The sequence below is a fragment of the Nymphalis io genome, chromosome 16 (genome assembly GCF_905147045.1).
Source record: "Nymphalis io chromosome 16, ilAglIoxx1.1, whole genome shotgun sequence".
Taxonomy (NCBI): domain Eukaryota; kingdom Metazoa; phylum Arthropoda; class Insecta; order Lepidoptera; family Nymphalidae; genus Nymphalis; species Nymphalis io.
In genome coordinates, this window is record NC_065903.1 from 10,611,331 (window position 1) to 10,625,101 (window position 13,771).

A 13,771-nucleotide genomic window follows, 5' to 3' on the forward strand; every position below is an offset into this window, starting at 1 on the left:
ACACGCCTCCATACTTTGCCCATCCCTATCGTGGCAATACGTCGCTCGCTTCACGTCTCTTTTCCTTATTTTTCCAAATGGTAGCGCAATTAAGAAATAACGGTCGTTCAGCGGTGCACACCCCCACCATACCCACGCCGTTTGAGGTCGAGTTCTCTAACATCCGAGGACTCCACGCTAACCTCAACGCTGTCCACCACCATCTCGAGACAGCACGGCCAGCAATGCTGTTTCTCACGGAGACGCAAATACTCCGCCCTGCCGACACCAGCTACCTTAACTATCCCGGCTACATGCTAGAAGAATCTTTTAAAGCGAAAGCCGGAGTATGCTTGTTCGTCAGGGCGGATGTTTGTTGTCACCGATTGCGCTGCTTGGAGGACCCCTCCTTCTCCATGTTGGTGGTACGTGTGGACCTGGTTCGTCAGAGTCGAGTCTACGTGTGCCTCTACAGATCCCACAATGGTGACTTGGAGACAAGCCGATTATTTGACCATATTAGTCGGGTGACAGATGCTGCGCAAGAGTAGTTTCCTAACGCGGAATTGGTGTTTTTGGGGGATTTTAATGCTCACAATGAATCATGGTTGAAATCTCTCAAAACTGACCATGCTGGAAGAACTGCTCATGCTTTTGCTCTCACACACGACTTGACCCAACTGGTTGATCAGCCCACCGGGATCCCAGACATTGATGGGCAAGCGCCTTCTCTACTGGATCTTCTGCTGACTTCTCACCCGGTGGAATATCAGGTTGTGGTCCAAGCTCCACTTGGTTCTTCGGATCACGGCCTTATATCTACCAAAGTGCCACAGGCCAAGCTGCCGCCATCAGCGGTATGCAAACGTCGCGTTTGGCACTATAAGTCGACAGATTGGGGCGGTATGCGCGATTACTATGCGTCAGTCCCTTGGAAGGAACGTTGCTTCAGTGGGAATGACCCGACAGCTAGTGCCGCTGCTGTTGCTGATGAGATCATGTTAGGAATGGAATACTACATTCCTAGCTCAGATCTCATCAATAGGGGTACGCGTAACCGTTGGTTCACTCGTGAATGTGCCGATGCTGTATCAGCTAAGCAGGCGGCATATCGCAAGTGGATCAACGGCTGCATTAGCGGGGCATCTAACATTGACTCACTGAAAGCAAACTACAATAAAAATTCCAAGTCCTGTAGGAAGGCATACACGAGAGCGGATGCACAGCGCATTGTACAGATTGGTCATGACCTTATTTCGCATCCTAGGGGCTCCCGTAGCTTCTGGCGTCTGACCAAGTCTGTGCAAAACAATTTCTGCCAACCTTCGCTGCCACCGCTCAGAAATCCGGACGGATCGCTAGCTCACAGTCCGCAGGAGAAAGCCGACCTCCTGGCTAAACTCTTTGCCGACAACTCTGTGATCGATGATTGTAGTGCGCAGCCACCAACAATACCTTCATGTGGCCACACGATGCCTGACATCAAAATCAGGCAACGTGATGTGCGTGCGGAGCTGCAATCACTTGATATACGGAAAGCTAGCGGTCCTGATGGAATACCAGCCATTGTGCTGAAGAAGTGCGCGGCGGAGCTGTCTCCTGTGTTAACGCGCCTGTTCCAACTTTTTCTCTCTTCGGGATGTGTGCCGGAGGCTTGGAGAAGAGCTAATGTGCAAGCGGTTCCCAAAAAAGGGGATCGGTCTGACCCGGCAAATTATCGACCAATAGCTATCACCTCAGTACTTTGTAAGGTGATGGAACGGATTCTAAACAACCAACTGATCCATTACCTAGAAGATCACTGTCTAATTAATGATCGTCAGTACGGGTTTCGACCAAAACGGTCCACAGGTGATCTTCTAGCGTACGCAACACACCTCTGGGGTGAAGCTATCGACAAGCATGGAGAATCGTTGGCTGTCAGCCTCGATATCTCCAAGGCTTTCGACAGGGTCTGGCACAGAAGTCTTTTCTCCAAGCTACCGGCATATGGTCTGCCTGCTCAGCTATGCACCTGGATTGCCAGCTTCCTACACAAGCGTAGCCTTCGTGTTTTAGTAGATGGTTGCGCTTCACAATTCTATGTAGTGAATGCTGGGGTCCCCCAGGGATCTGTGCTATCTCCCACACTCTTTCTTTTGCATATCAATGATATGCTCTCCCTTGGGAACATACATTGCTATGCAGATGATAGTACAGTGCATGGTGGATACCACGGACGTGCAGTGGCTGGGCGGGCGGAAACTGAGGAGAGGCGGGAGAATCTTGTCATTGAACTCGATAGGACGTTACAACTCATTGCCAAATGGGGTTCTGATAATCTTGTTGAGTTTAATGCCAAGAAAACACAGGTATGCGTTCTCACAGCAAAAAAGTCACCATTTTACCCACATCCCTCCCTCTGTGGCATACCGCTGATGATACAAAGCAAAATCGCCATGCTGGGGATGGACGTTCGCTGCGACCTTAGTCCAAGGGATTACATCGAGGCTATTATAAAAACAGCTTCACGAAAACTCGGAGTTCTGAACAAGGTGCGGCGTTTTTTCACGCCGCAACAACTGTGCCTGTTATACAAAACACAGGTACGGTCTTGCGTTGAATATTGCTCGCACCTTTGGGATGGCTCCGCTAAGTACCTACTGGAGGCCTTGGACCGGTTGCAGCGACGTGCAATACGCATTATTGGCGACGTAAAGGTCACAAACACCCTTGAACCTTTACAATTGCGTCGCGAGATAGCAGCACTGAGCGTTTTCTATCGACTGTATCACGGCGAGTGCTCTGAGGAATTATTCTCTGTAATTCCTGCATCCCCCTTCCTTCTTAAGTCCACGCGAGCTGGTTCTCGATGTCACCGCCTAACTGTGACATCAATTCCATCGCGCACAAAGAAATTTGGCAACTCCTTTCTTTGTCGCACTACCAAAAAATGGAATTCCTTACCAGCTCACGTGTTCCCCTCCTCTTACAACCCGGGTTCCTTCAAACGAGGCGTGAAGAGGCATCTTGCTGGCCGGCAAGGCGGTGACGGCTAGTGCAGAACATTCTTCCCGACTGTACTGGCCGTCGTCGCGTTTGGACTCGACTACCGCTTACCAACAGGTGGAGTAGAGTCATTTGCCATCCCGGACATTTAAAAAAAAAAAAAGACATCTGTCCTTGCTCCATCTTTGTTGGAATGGTTATATTGTGATTGTTAATATTCTGGTTGATATTAAATTACTGATATCCCATATGCTAAATAGTAAATTGAATTATTATTATTGTCTAGTATAGTAGATTATTGTTATTATCTAGTTAAACCGTTTTAATCGTGTGTTCAGTTAATAAGGTCTACGGTGTAACGGCCACGGTGTAACGTAGCGGGACCGACGTCTGCTAATTTATGGAAATCTCTGAAAGTCACCGCTCCCGGGCCCCTCAAGTACACTTGAGTTCAGTGTTTTTCCGATGAAAATAAAGCAGAACAAACACACATACCATTTAGATTATTATTTTCTTTTTATACGCCATTAAATATTATAAAACGTAAGTATGTAAGCTGTAAACATTAGTATTGTTTTGTTCCGGTTTAAAAGGTGTTATCTAGTGTAACTACAGGCATAAGGGATATAACATTGTAGTTTTCACTTTTGGTGGCATATTGCCGATGTATATGGCATATAATATTACAGCGTCAATGTCTATAGGTGGTGGTAATCTTTTACCATTAGGTGGTCCAGTTGCTTGTTTCCCTACCTAATATAATTAAAAAAATAATGTCTTACTTCTGGACAAAGCCTCCTCTCTCCTAGCGGAGAATGTTTGAATGCTATAATGTGGGTTGGTGGATGATGTGAAGTTTTCACAAAATATCTTCCTTCATCGTCGAGCATAAGACAAATTATAATTAAGCTTCATTAGCGAAAAGTCGTGGTGTCGATCCTGACTCCTTGGGCTTGGTCGTCCCCACTTCTAACAGCTTTACACTTATTATGAGGGGTAAACAGGAATATTACTAATTTCCTTAATGAACATTGCTACTATTATTTATAAAATATTTATGTAAACTCTGATTAATTCATTCTAGCCATTCTCTTATCTCTCTTTCTTATTTCGTAAATCTAACTGACAGTATTCCTTAAGAAATGTGAGTTAAGTTCAGTCACTATAAATATCATGTCCTGAACTAAGTGTTTTGTTTTATGTCATTTAATAGAAAGTAGCAACTCCACTGCATGGCCTCCTCTCCTCTTTAGAAGACGGTTCCTAGCTGACGCTTCTCTAGTGCAGTTTCGTGGACCCTAGGGTTGAATATCATCCGATATATGCACGTTTTATCGCGTCATCGAGCACGACATGAATTGTAAACACAAATTGAGCTCATGAGAACTCAACGATGCTTGGATTTGAACCCGTCATCTTTGGTTAAGCTTGACGTGTTTCATACACTCGAGTCAGCTCGGCTGTTAAGGTCGTATGCTTGAAGGATATTTTTTAAACTTGACCTGTAACGAACTATTATGTATATATACGTATGTATGCGATACAATCGTGCAATAAAATTTTCATCCACTATTTGAATACAATACGACTAAGTTTTTTAATCTGTAGCGTGTTTAAAAAAATAAACACGACTAAATCAACTTTTATCGAGCTGTCAACTTTTTTTTTTCGGTATTTAATTTAATTTAATATTTAAGAGTTTATTTTTCACTTTTTACTTCTCTTAAGCATTTCTGTAATAATATTCTAAAACTGAAAAATGCAATATTGTATAAGTGAAATGTGGGAGCTGCGAACTGTCAAAATGTAATATACCGAAACATATTGATTTAACACGAATGAACTCGTGGACAAACCATAAAAACGGGAAATAAATTAACGATGCTAAAATTCAAATAACAACTGAATTAAATATAAGTAAGAACATATACAAAGAATAAATGAATAGTAAAAAAAAATATTTATAAAAAAACAAGCTTTCTGTACATACTGTTGACGGAGTTCTTTGGTTTGAAGCGTTTGTTTAAAGAGTAGAATTAAGTCATGCTAACCATAAAATGCCACTGTCATCGGAACTGAACCGACATCTATAATTTCAGCTCTGCAAGAGGAAGCACTAATTTAGCTTTGATTTGAACATACTAACAAACATTGCAAGTTAAATAAAAACGCGAAAAAACAATTTGTTGTTTTAAAAACTTTAAATATTCCACGTTATAATCGATACCGCGTTCACCTTGCCCGACCTGCCCCAACATGGCGTCAGATATCGGTGACTAGAATAGTCCGGTCAGCATTTCTAATTTGCATTCAGACATACATGACACTAATATGTTACTTCTGTTTTGTAGAACTTTGTTCTTATTTTGGAATTCAAAAGATATAATGATTTGTATTTTCCATTACAATTTAATTAAATATTTGTTACTTAATTATATATATAATATAATTTATAATTGTTTTTACAAAATAAAACTTCTACAATTAGTATTTATTTATTATATTGTTATATTTAGTATATTGAATCTCTATAATTTGTACTAGAAGTATTATTTAAAATTTACATAAATTCTTAAAAGCCGAAGATGGCCTAGTAGTTAGAACGCGTGAATCTTAACCGATGATCGTGGGTTGATGAGCCCGGGGAAGCACCATTGAATATTCATGTACTTAATTTGTGTTTATAATTCATCTCGTGCTTGACGGTGAAGAAAAACATCATGAGGAAACCTGAATGTGTCTAATTTCATTGAAATTATGCCACATGTGTATTCTACCAAACCGCATTGGAGCAGCGTGGTGGAATAAGCTCAAACCTTCTCCTCAAAAGGGAGAGGAGGCCTTAGCCCAGCAGTGGGACATTAACAGGCTGCTACTGTTACTGTACTGTACATAAATTCTTTGCAATTAGATACTAATGTATTTCTCATTTTTACTTTCAATGCAATATTTTATTATTTTGTTCTTCAAACTTTAGGGTTAAATATTGAAAACGTTCATTATAAACCTTTCCATCTTAATTCACTACTAAAACATATTGACGGTACATTAATGTATGTATATTATATCGTTCATTTATTCGATCAGTTATTTATCAATTTATATTATAAATAGAGGTATATATTATATAAAATTAAATTTAAATTTTATACTGTATTTGCTTAAACTGTAATTTAAAAGTTCTACATTAAATGTAATTTTATCGAATAAGACAACCTTGTGTGAGTATGTGTGTGTGTGTATGTATGAATGCGTGCGTGTGTGTATGTGTGTGTGTGTGTATGTATGAATGCGTGCGTGTGTGTATGTGTTTGTGTGTGTGTATACATTATTATGTGTATTTTTCCATTGAGTCGCTAGTGGTTGAACCTTATATATAGGTTCAACCGTAACATGATATTAGAATATCGTAGTCAAAGTAAATGTCAAATTTGTAATCGATAAGGTTTTATACTACTTGCTTAATAATTGATAGTCGAAAATCTATCGTAGAAGTCATTATTATTCGTTAAATTATATCGAGTCTAAAATATATCATTTGTAAATTATTGCTGTCAGTTTATGCATAATTGATCGTTCGATCATAAACATATTTTGTCAATCGGTAAGTGCACTGAATTTTCATGTGCTTAATTTGTGATTATAATTCATCTCGTGCTTTACGGTGAAGGAAAACATCGTGAGGAAACCTGCATGTGTCTAATTTCACTGAAATTCTGCCACATGTGAATTCTACCAACCCGCATTGGAGCAGCGTGGTGGAATAAGCTCCAAACCTTCTCCTCAAAAAGAGGAGAGGAGGCCTTTAGCCCAGCAGTGGGACATTCACAGGCTGTTACGGAAGTGCACTTTGATGTATTTATAATATGAATGCCAGTGCTTAGTGGCGTAAGATTCGTTTGTGTCGTTACGTTACGAGTTATGTCAGTATTTAAGATTAGAGGTCACATGGTTGTTTATTGTTCTTATAAGGTATCGAATACATAATGGAACCTTCGCTTTCTGTAAAGCATTGTCAATATTTGTTCTATGAATTTAAAACATATGATTTTCTATTTATAAAAAAAAATACACAGATCAACCGAGTCGTGCTCAGGTAGCGATATATGAAAATTACTTTTATAATTATAACATTTAAAATATACACTCCTTAAAAATATTAGTTATTTTATTATGTATACAACACAAAAGCCACATCCAAAAGAATATTATTTAATACATTTTTTTTAAGAAATATTATTTTCTTTGAGTTTAAATCATTTATTTATAAACAGCTACTGTACAAATCATGACTGCATCTAATGGTGGCAAGAATGCTAACAGCATTTCTCCGCTGAATCGCAGTTCCAATTTTTAAGGCGAATTATAAAACCAACGGTGGAGACTATTGTAAAAAAGTGGTTATGTTTTTGGACTATTACTCCAAGGTTGAAGTATTTCGACTGCAAATAATGATGTAGTTTTATATATGTAAAAACAAATAATCTACAAATTTTTATGATTAGCTGTAACACACGAAAAAACTAATAGCAAAATAAATACAAATACAGCTGTAGGTACCGATAACAAAACAATAAACCTATTAACTATACAGCAATTAAGGAAATTACATTCAAATAACGATATTAAAATTTTATAAAAATAAATATAGTGTTGCCATATTTAGTGCTTAAAATCGAAACCTAACCAATACTTATTTGAGAATGTTTATGCAGAGAACGAGTTCCTTATCCATGCATTCACTGCAAGGCGAGCTGGGCCACAGCTGATATTAAGTGAACAGCTACTTCACATTATACACTGTGTTATGACACACAGTGTGGCGAATAAGTCACTTGATATTACTACCAGAGGTCAACAACACACTTATAGATATTAGTACTTTCTTATTTCTATGAAAAGTAAGTACTTTGATAAAAACATCCCAAAGGTCAAACACCTTTGGGATGTTTTAATATTCAAAGTAGAAATATATACAGCTGTGTCAAAATATATTTGCAACAATATTATGTTTAATCAACTATATACAATAATATTGATTATATTCATAAGAACAGTGATTAGTTTATGAACTTAACTTTCGGTCGGTATAATAATATTCGACATACATATTGGTTTCGAGATGGCCCAGTGGTAAGAACGCGTGAATCTTAACCGATGATCGTGGGTTCAAACCCGGGCAAGCACCACTGAATTTTCATGTCCTTAATTTAATTTGTGTTTATAATTCATCTCGTGCTTGACGGTGAAGAAAACATCGTGAGGAAACCTGCATGTGTCTAATTTCACTGAAATTCTGCCACATGTGTTTTCCACCGACCCATTGGAGCAGCGTGGTGGAATAAGCTCCAAAAAACCTTCTCAAAAAGGGAGAGGAAGGCTTAGCCCAGCAGTGGGACATTCACAGGCTGTTACTGTATATATGTTTTACTTTGCCAATTCTTTAAGTACTTGAATAAAGTATATTTTGATTCTGTTATACGTTTATTAGTAAGGCGTAAATATTTCGTACGGCGAATTAGCCTGTGTATATTTATTCGTGATCAGGCTGTCGTAGGATGGTGTCGTATAGATCGCCTTGATATTGAACTGCTGAAGGTCGAGCGAGTGACTGCACTGACCCCTGCTTGCTTTCCGTTTGCATATTTACCTAGATTTCAAACATATAATATATTTATATGTATTTTTGTATCTATTGGATTTATATACTGTATTGGAATACGTGCAAATCTAAATTTAATTTGAAATATGTTATTCATTAAAAAAACGTGGTGGCTCAGTGGATAGAACAAGTGGTTCTTAAATGAAAGATTACGGGTACAAATATGAGTAGGTACAATTGAGTTATTTTATGTATAATTTGTGCTTATCGTAAGAAAACCTGCATGTGGCCAGATTGGAGCAGATTAACAATAGACAATAGACAAAGCCCAAAATATTCTCTCAAGAGGGGAGAAGGTCTTTGCCCAGTAGTGGGATATTAACTTAACCTTACTATACCCGACAAGTGGCTTTTATTCTCGAATTTTGAGATATGAATTTATTGTTAAGTAATAAAATATAACTTAAATTTTAAGTTTAACGTAAAATTATTAATTTTGCGTGAAGAAGTTGTTTTAAAACTGGCGTTGACTCAATCTGACCTAAGTTAACAAAAAAATGTGATTATTACTGTTGTCGCGAGAAAGTGCTTAGAGGATACAATTTTAAGAATACATTCAGAGGCTCCGATGGAGTTTAATTCTTTTTCAAAAGTATGTGTGTGAGACAAATATATGATTCTAAATCATTTACAAATGACTTTCAATAAATTGATGATAGTCAAAAGAAGTTTTTTATAATGTAACCCATTAATAAAATTAAAATAATTTAGCTCGTTTGGACAGAGTAAATCACACCCACACAATCGTTTTTAATATAATACATATAATAATGAGTCAAATTCAATCTTTAATTGTTTTGTCTGAATTTAAAATAACATTTTTTTAATGTATCCTATTATGTAATATATAGGGATATGCTAACGACTGAGGAAACTTGCATGTATCTAATTTCATTAAAATTATGCCATATGTGTATTCGACCAACCCGCATTGGAGCAGTGTGGTGGAATAAGCTCCAAACCTTCTCCTCAAAAGGAAGAGGAGGCCAAGCCCAGCAGTGGGACATTAACAGGCTGTTACTTACATACTTTTACTAACACAAGTATACGATAGAATAGCAATACCATATTTGTGTAGAGGACTATTTTGAGATTCGAAACCGGGTCCCTATAATCTGAAGCTGTATAAACGGACCACTAGGCTAACGCGACAGTTATATGAAAATATTAATTTACTAACGACGCTAAAAATCTCTTTCGTGAAACTAACAAGGATTTTATTTCAAAAAGTTTTTTTATTATAAAAAAGGACGGAAGCCGAGGTTATTGCTAGTGGTATTTTTAATCGTTTCACACTCGACGAGACACGGCTTCCACGAGAATATTGTTTGGGGGTCCGGAACTGTGCGCATTTCTATAAGCCATGATGAATTAATGTCTATATGAATATATATTGGGAAATAATATATAGATCAAGCTATGCGATAAATAGTGATAATTATTATCTTATTAATGAAATAAAAATCACCATGACGGTATTTTTATGATGAATATATATTTGAAATAGTCATTGTTCATCATTATATATTACATACGAGATGGCCACTGGGTCAACCACTGGGTTGGCCACCAATGAATGCTGGTTCAAGCCCAAGCTCGCACCACTGATTTTCATGAGCGTAATTTGTGTATTTAATTTAATTCTGTGCTCGGCTGTGAAGAAAAACTCGTGAGAAAACCTGCATGTGTAGGGTGAAGATCTGCCATACTATATACATGCCTATCCAGAATCCACCAAAAACTTACTCCTCAAAAGGGGAGCATGGACATTAATATTTAGTTACTTACTTTATTTATTTACACATATATGTAACAATGTTTGTTTTTTAATGATATTATATGCGTAACCTTATTTTTCGCGCGGTGATTTTAGTATATATATTAAAATAAAAATTATAAATGCGAAAGTCTGTCTGTCGGTTACGCTTTCACGGATAGAACACTGAGCCAATTTTGGTGAAATTTGATGTGAATCAAGCTTAAACCTCGTGGAAAGACATAGGAATTATTTATAATAACCCCGACCCCAACATCAACATCTACCCAATTTACCTAATATGCGGACAAAGCCGCGAACGAACATTAGTACTATAAACCATACAATACACTAGCCGTCATGCGAGTAATATTTTCAGTAGCATACAATTAAAAGTACATTTTAAGCTATACAGGTTATGGGTTTCTATATATTTCTATTTATTTATTTTCTTAAAATAATATACAAATAAAGTGTAAAGCAACCCGTTTTGTATTTAACTAAAGTTATGAATAGATTTTAATTTACACCTTAAAATCAACAAGAATTTTCACGAACATAAAATATCCAATATAAAGATCATCTGATATTATACCTGATAATAATTAAATGTTATATAAATATCGTTCAATGTCGGCGCGTTTCGAAACGGATTTCTAAATACGTAGGTATAACAAAGCGGAGCGGCTTTTTATGTCCTTTAATGTTCTGTAATGTATTATAATAATATTGCTGTAGTTATGTATACATATTATTATTTTATTTTATTTTATTTATTTGGGAAACATACAGCATAATATAATACATAAAATTTAGTAACAAAATAAATTTCACTTAAGCCAACAAAGTTTCCACTTATACAAACAATCATGGAGTGAACCTAACGATAACAAGTTATTTAACAATTTATTAAGATATATGAATAAAGTATTAAAAATAATTTAAAACAGAAAAAAAAAAAAAAAACGATAAGTATATTACTGACAAATACAGTTTTTTAGAGCTTCTTTGAACTTAAATAAATTTTCGTTAAATATATCTATACTAGTGTAGCGTTTATTATGATTGTCACATGCTCTTACTAAAAAGCGATTTTTAGCATAGTTCGTTCTACACATTGGGACATAAAAGGTATGTTTTGAACGGGCAATGGAATGTGAGCACTTGATATAAATGTTGTTGACTAAGTACATTGAATCGACAAAATTATTTACAATTTTGTAAAGAAAAACCTGATCTTTGCATTCCCTGCGTTTCTCAAGCGACAAAATATTAAGCTTATTAATAGCATTGGACCCAAATTTACGCGTTAATCTTCTAATAAATTTATTCTGAACATTTTCGATAGCCATAACATACTTAGAGTATTGTGGATTCCAAACCGTTGAAGCGAATTCCAAATTAGATCTTACATACGAGTTATACAACACATTATATGTATTGATATGCTTAAAGTCTCTTCCCTGGCGAAATATGAAACCCATCATACTGTAAGCTTTTGCGATAATTTTATTCACATGCCTGTCAAATAATAAATTAGAATCTAGAAGCACTCCTAGGTCCCTAACCTCGGTTACCCTCTTAATTAAATGATTGGAAATTGTGTAATCAAATAAAATTGGATTTTTTTTTCTAGAAAATGTTATTACATTGCATTTTTCAAAGTTAAGATGTAGGCCATTAGATGAACAATATTGCACTAAAATATCCAAATCATATTGCAAGTTTGAGCAGTCATCACTTCTTTTTATGATTTTAAATAGTTTTGTATCATCGGCATATAGAAGTATGTCAGGATTTTGAAAATTTTTTAGTATATCATTAATGAAAATGTTAAACAATAGGGGACCGAGGTGAGAGCCCTGAGGAACCCCAGATGTTATGGGGACAAAACTAGAAATGTGTCCCTTGACAGCGACTGCTTGAGTTCTGTCACGGAGATACGACGTTATCCATCTTAGCAAATCGCCGTGTATACCAGTATATGCAAGTTTTTTAATTAATAGCGTATGTGGAATTTTATCAAATGCTTTTGAGTAATCGGTATACACAATGTCAACCTGATGTCCTCTCTCCATGGCTGAAAGAACAACATCGAGAAACTCAACAAGATTAGACTCAACTGATCTTTTATTTACGAATCCATGTTGTTGGGTAATGAGCAGAGGTTTTATTAAAGGAAACAAAGTATCGTAAATAATCTTCTCAAATAATTTAGGTATGATAGATAACATTGATATTCCACGATAATTTTTGACAATATGCTTATCTCCATTTTTAAAAATGGGAACAACAAGCGATTTTTTCCAAACAGGTGGTAGTATGCCTGAATATATGGATTTGTTAAAGAGTAAATGTAAAGGGATTGATAAAGATTTACTGCATCGTTTTAAAAACATAGGATGTAATCCATCTGGGCCACTGCCTTTAGACGAGTCAAGTTTTGAGAGATATCTTTCAATGGTACGGCATGATACATTAATAGTACTAATTAAGGACTGACTACTATGCTTGTTTAAATAATCAACCTCGGGTTGATTCACTTCTACTTCAAAAACTGATTTAAAGTAGTTACTAAATAGATTAGAGATCGATGGGCCGTCGGAGCCAACCGTATTGTCATGAAACATGGTGTCAGGTATATTATTACTACCTTTCTTTGATTTTATAAATGACCAGAATTTCCGAGAACTGTGATGAATATTATCTTCAGCCCTAGCAATAAAGACATTATAACACTCTCTTTCCATCAATTTAGTTCTGTGTCGAAGGTCAGCAAATTTGTCATAGTCACTATTATGACCATAAATTTTCCATCGTTTATGCACTTGTAATTTCTTTTTAATCAATTTAATTAAAAACTTGCTAAACCATACAGGATATTTATTGATATCGTATACTGTTTTAGCTGGTACAAAGCGATCCACAATATTATTAACTATTAAATAAAACTTATCTACTGCGTTAATTATATCACATGTTTCGAATTGTTCCACCCAATCAATATTATTTAGCTCATTGTTAATTGCGTTGTAGTCAGCAACATGAAAGCGACGAACAATTCGAGGAGCATAACGTAAATTTGAATCATTCAACATAATATCCGTCAACACAGAGAGAGACGGATGATGAACGTCTTCAGGCAAAGATAATGGTGTTGTTCTATCGACCGAACAACTACAGTTAGACAGAACGAGATCCAATAGTCTATTATTACCATTAAAAATCCCATTATACTGACACCAGCCAGAGAAGCACATAAAAGCAAATAGTTGCATAATTAAATTATTTTCGGATGGGTTTTGGATAGCTAGCGTATTTTCAGAGTTATGTGACCACACAATATCTCCCATGTTGAAATCTCCTACAACAATATATTTATCAAA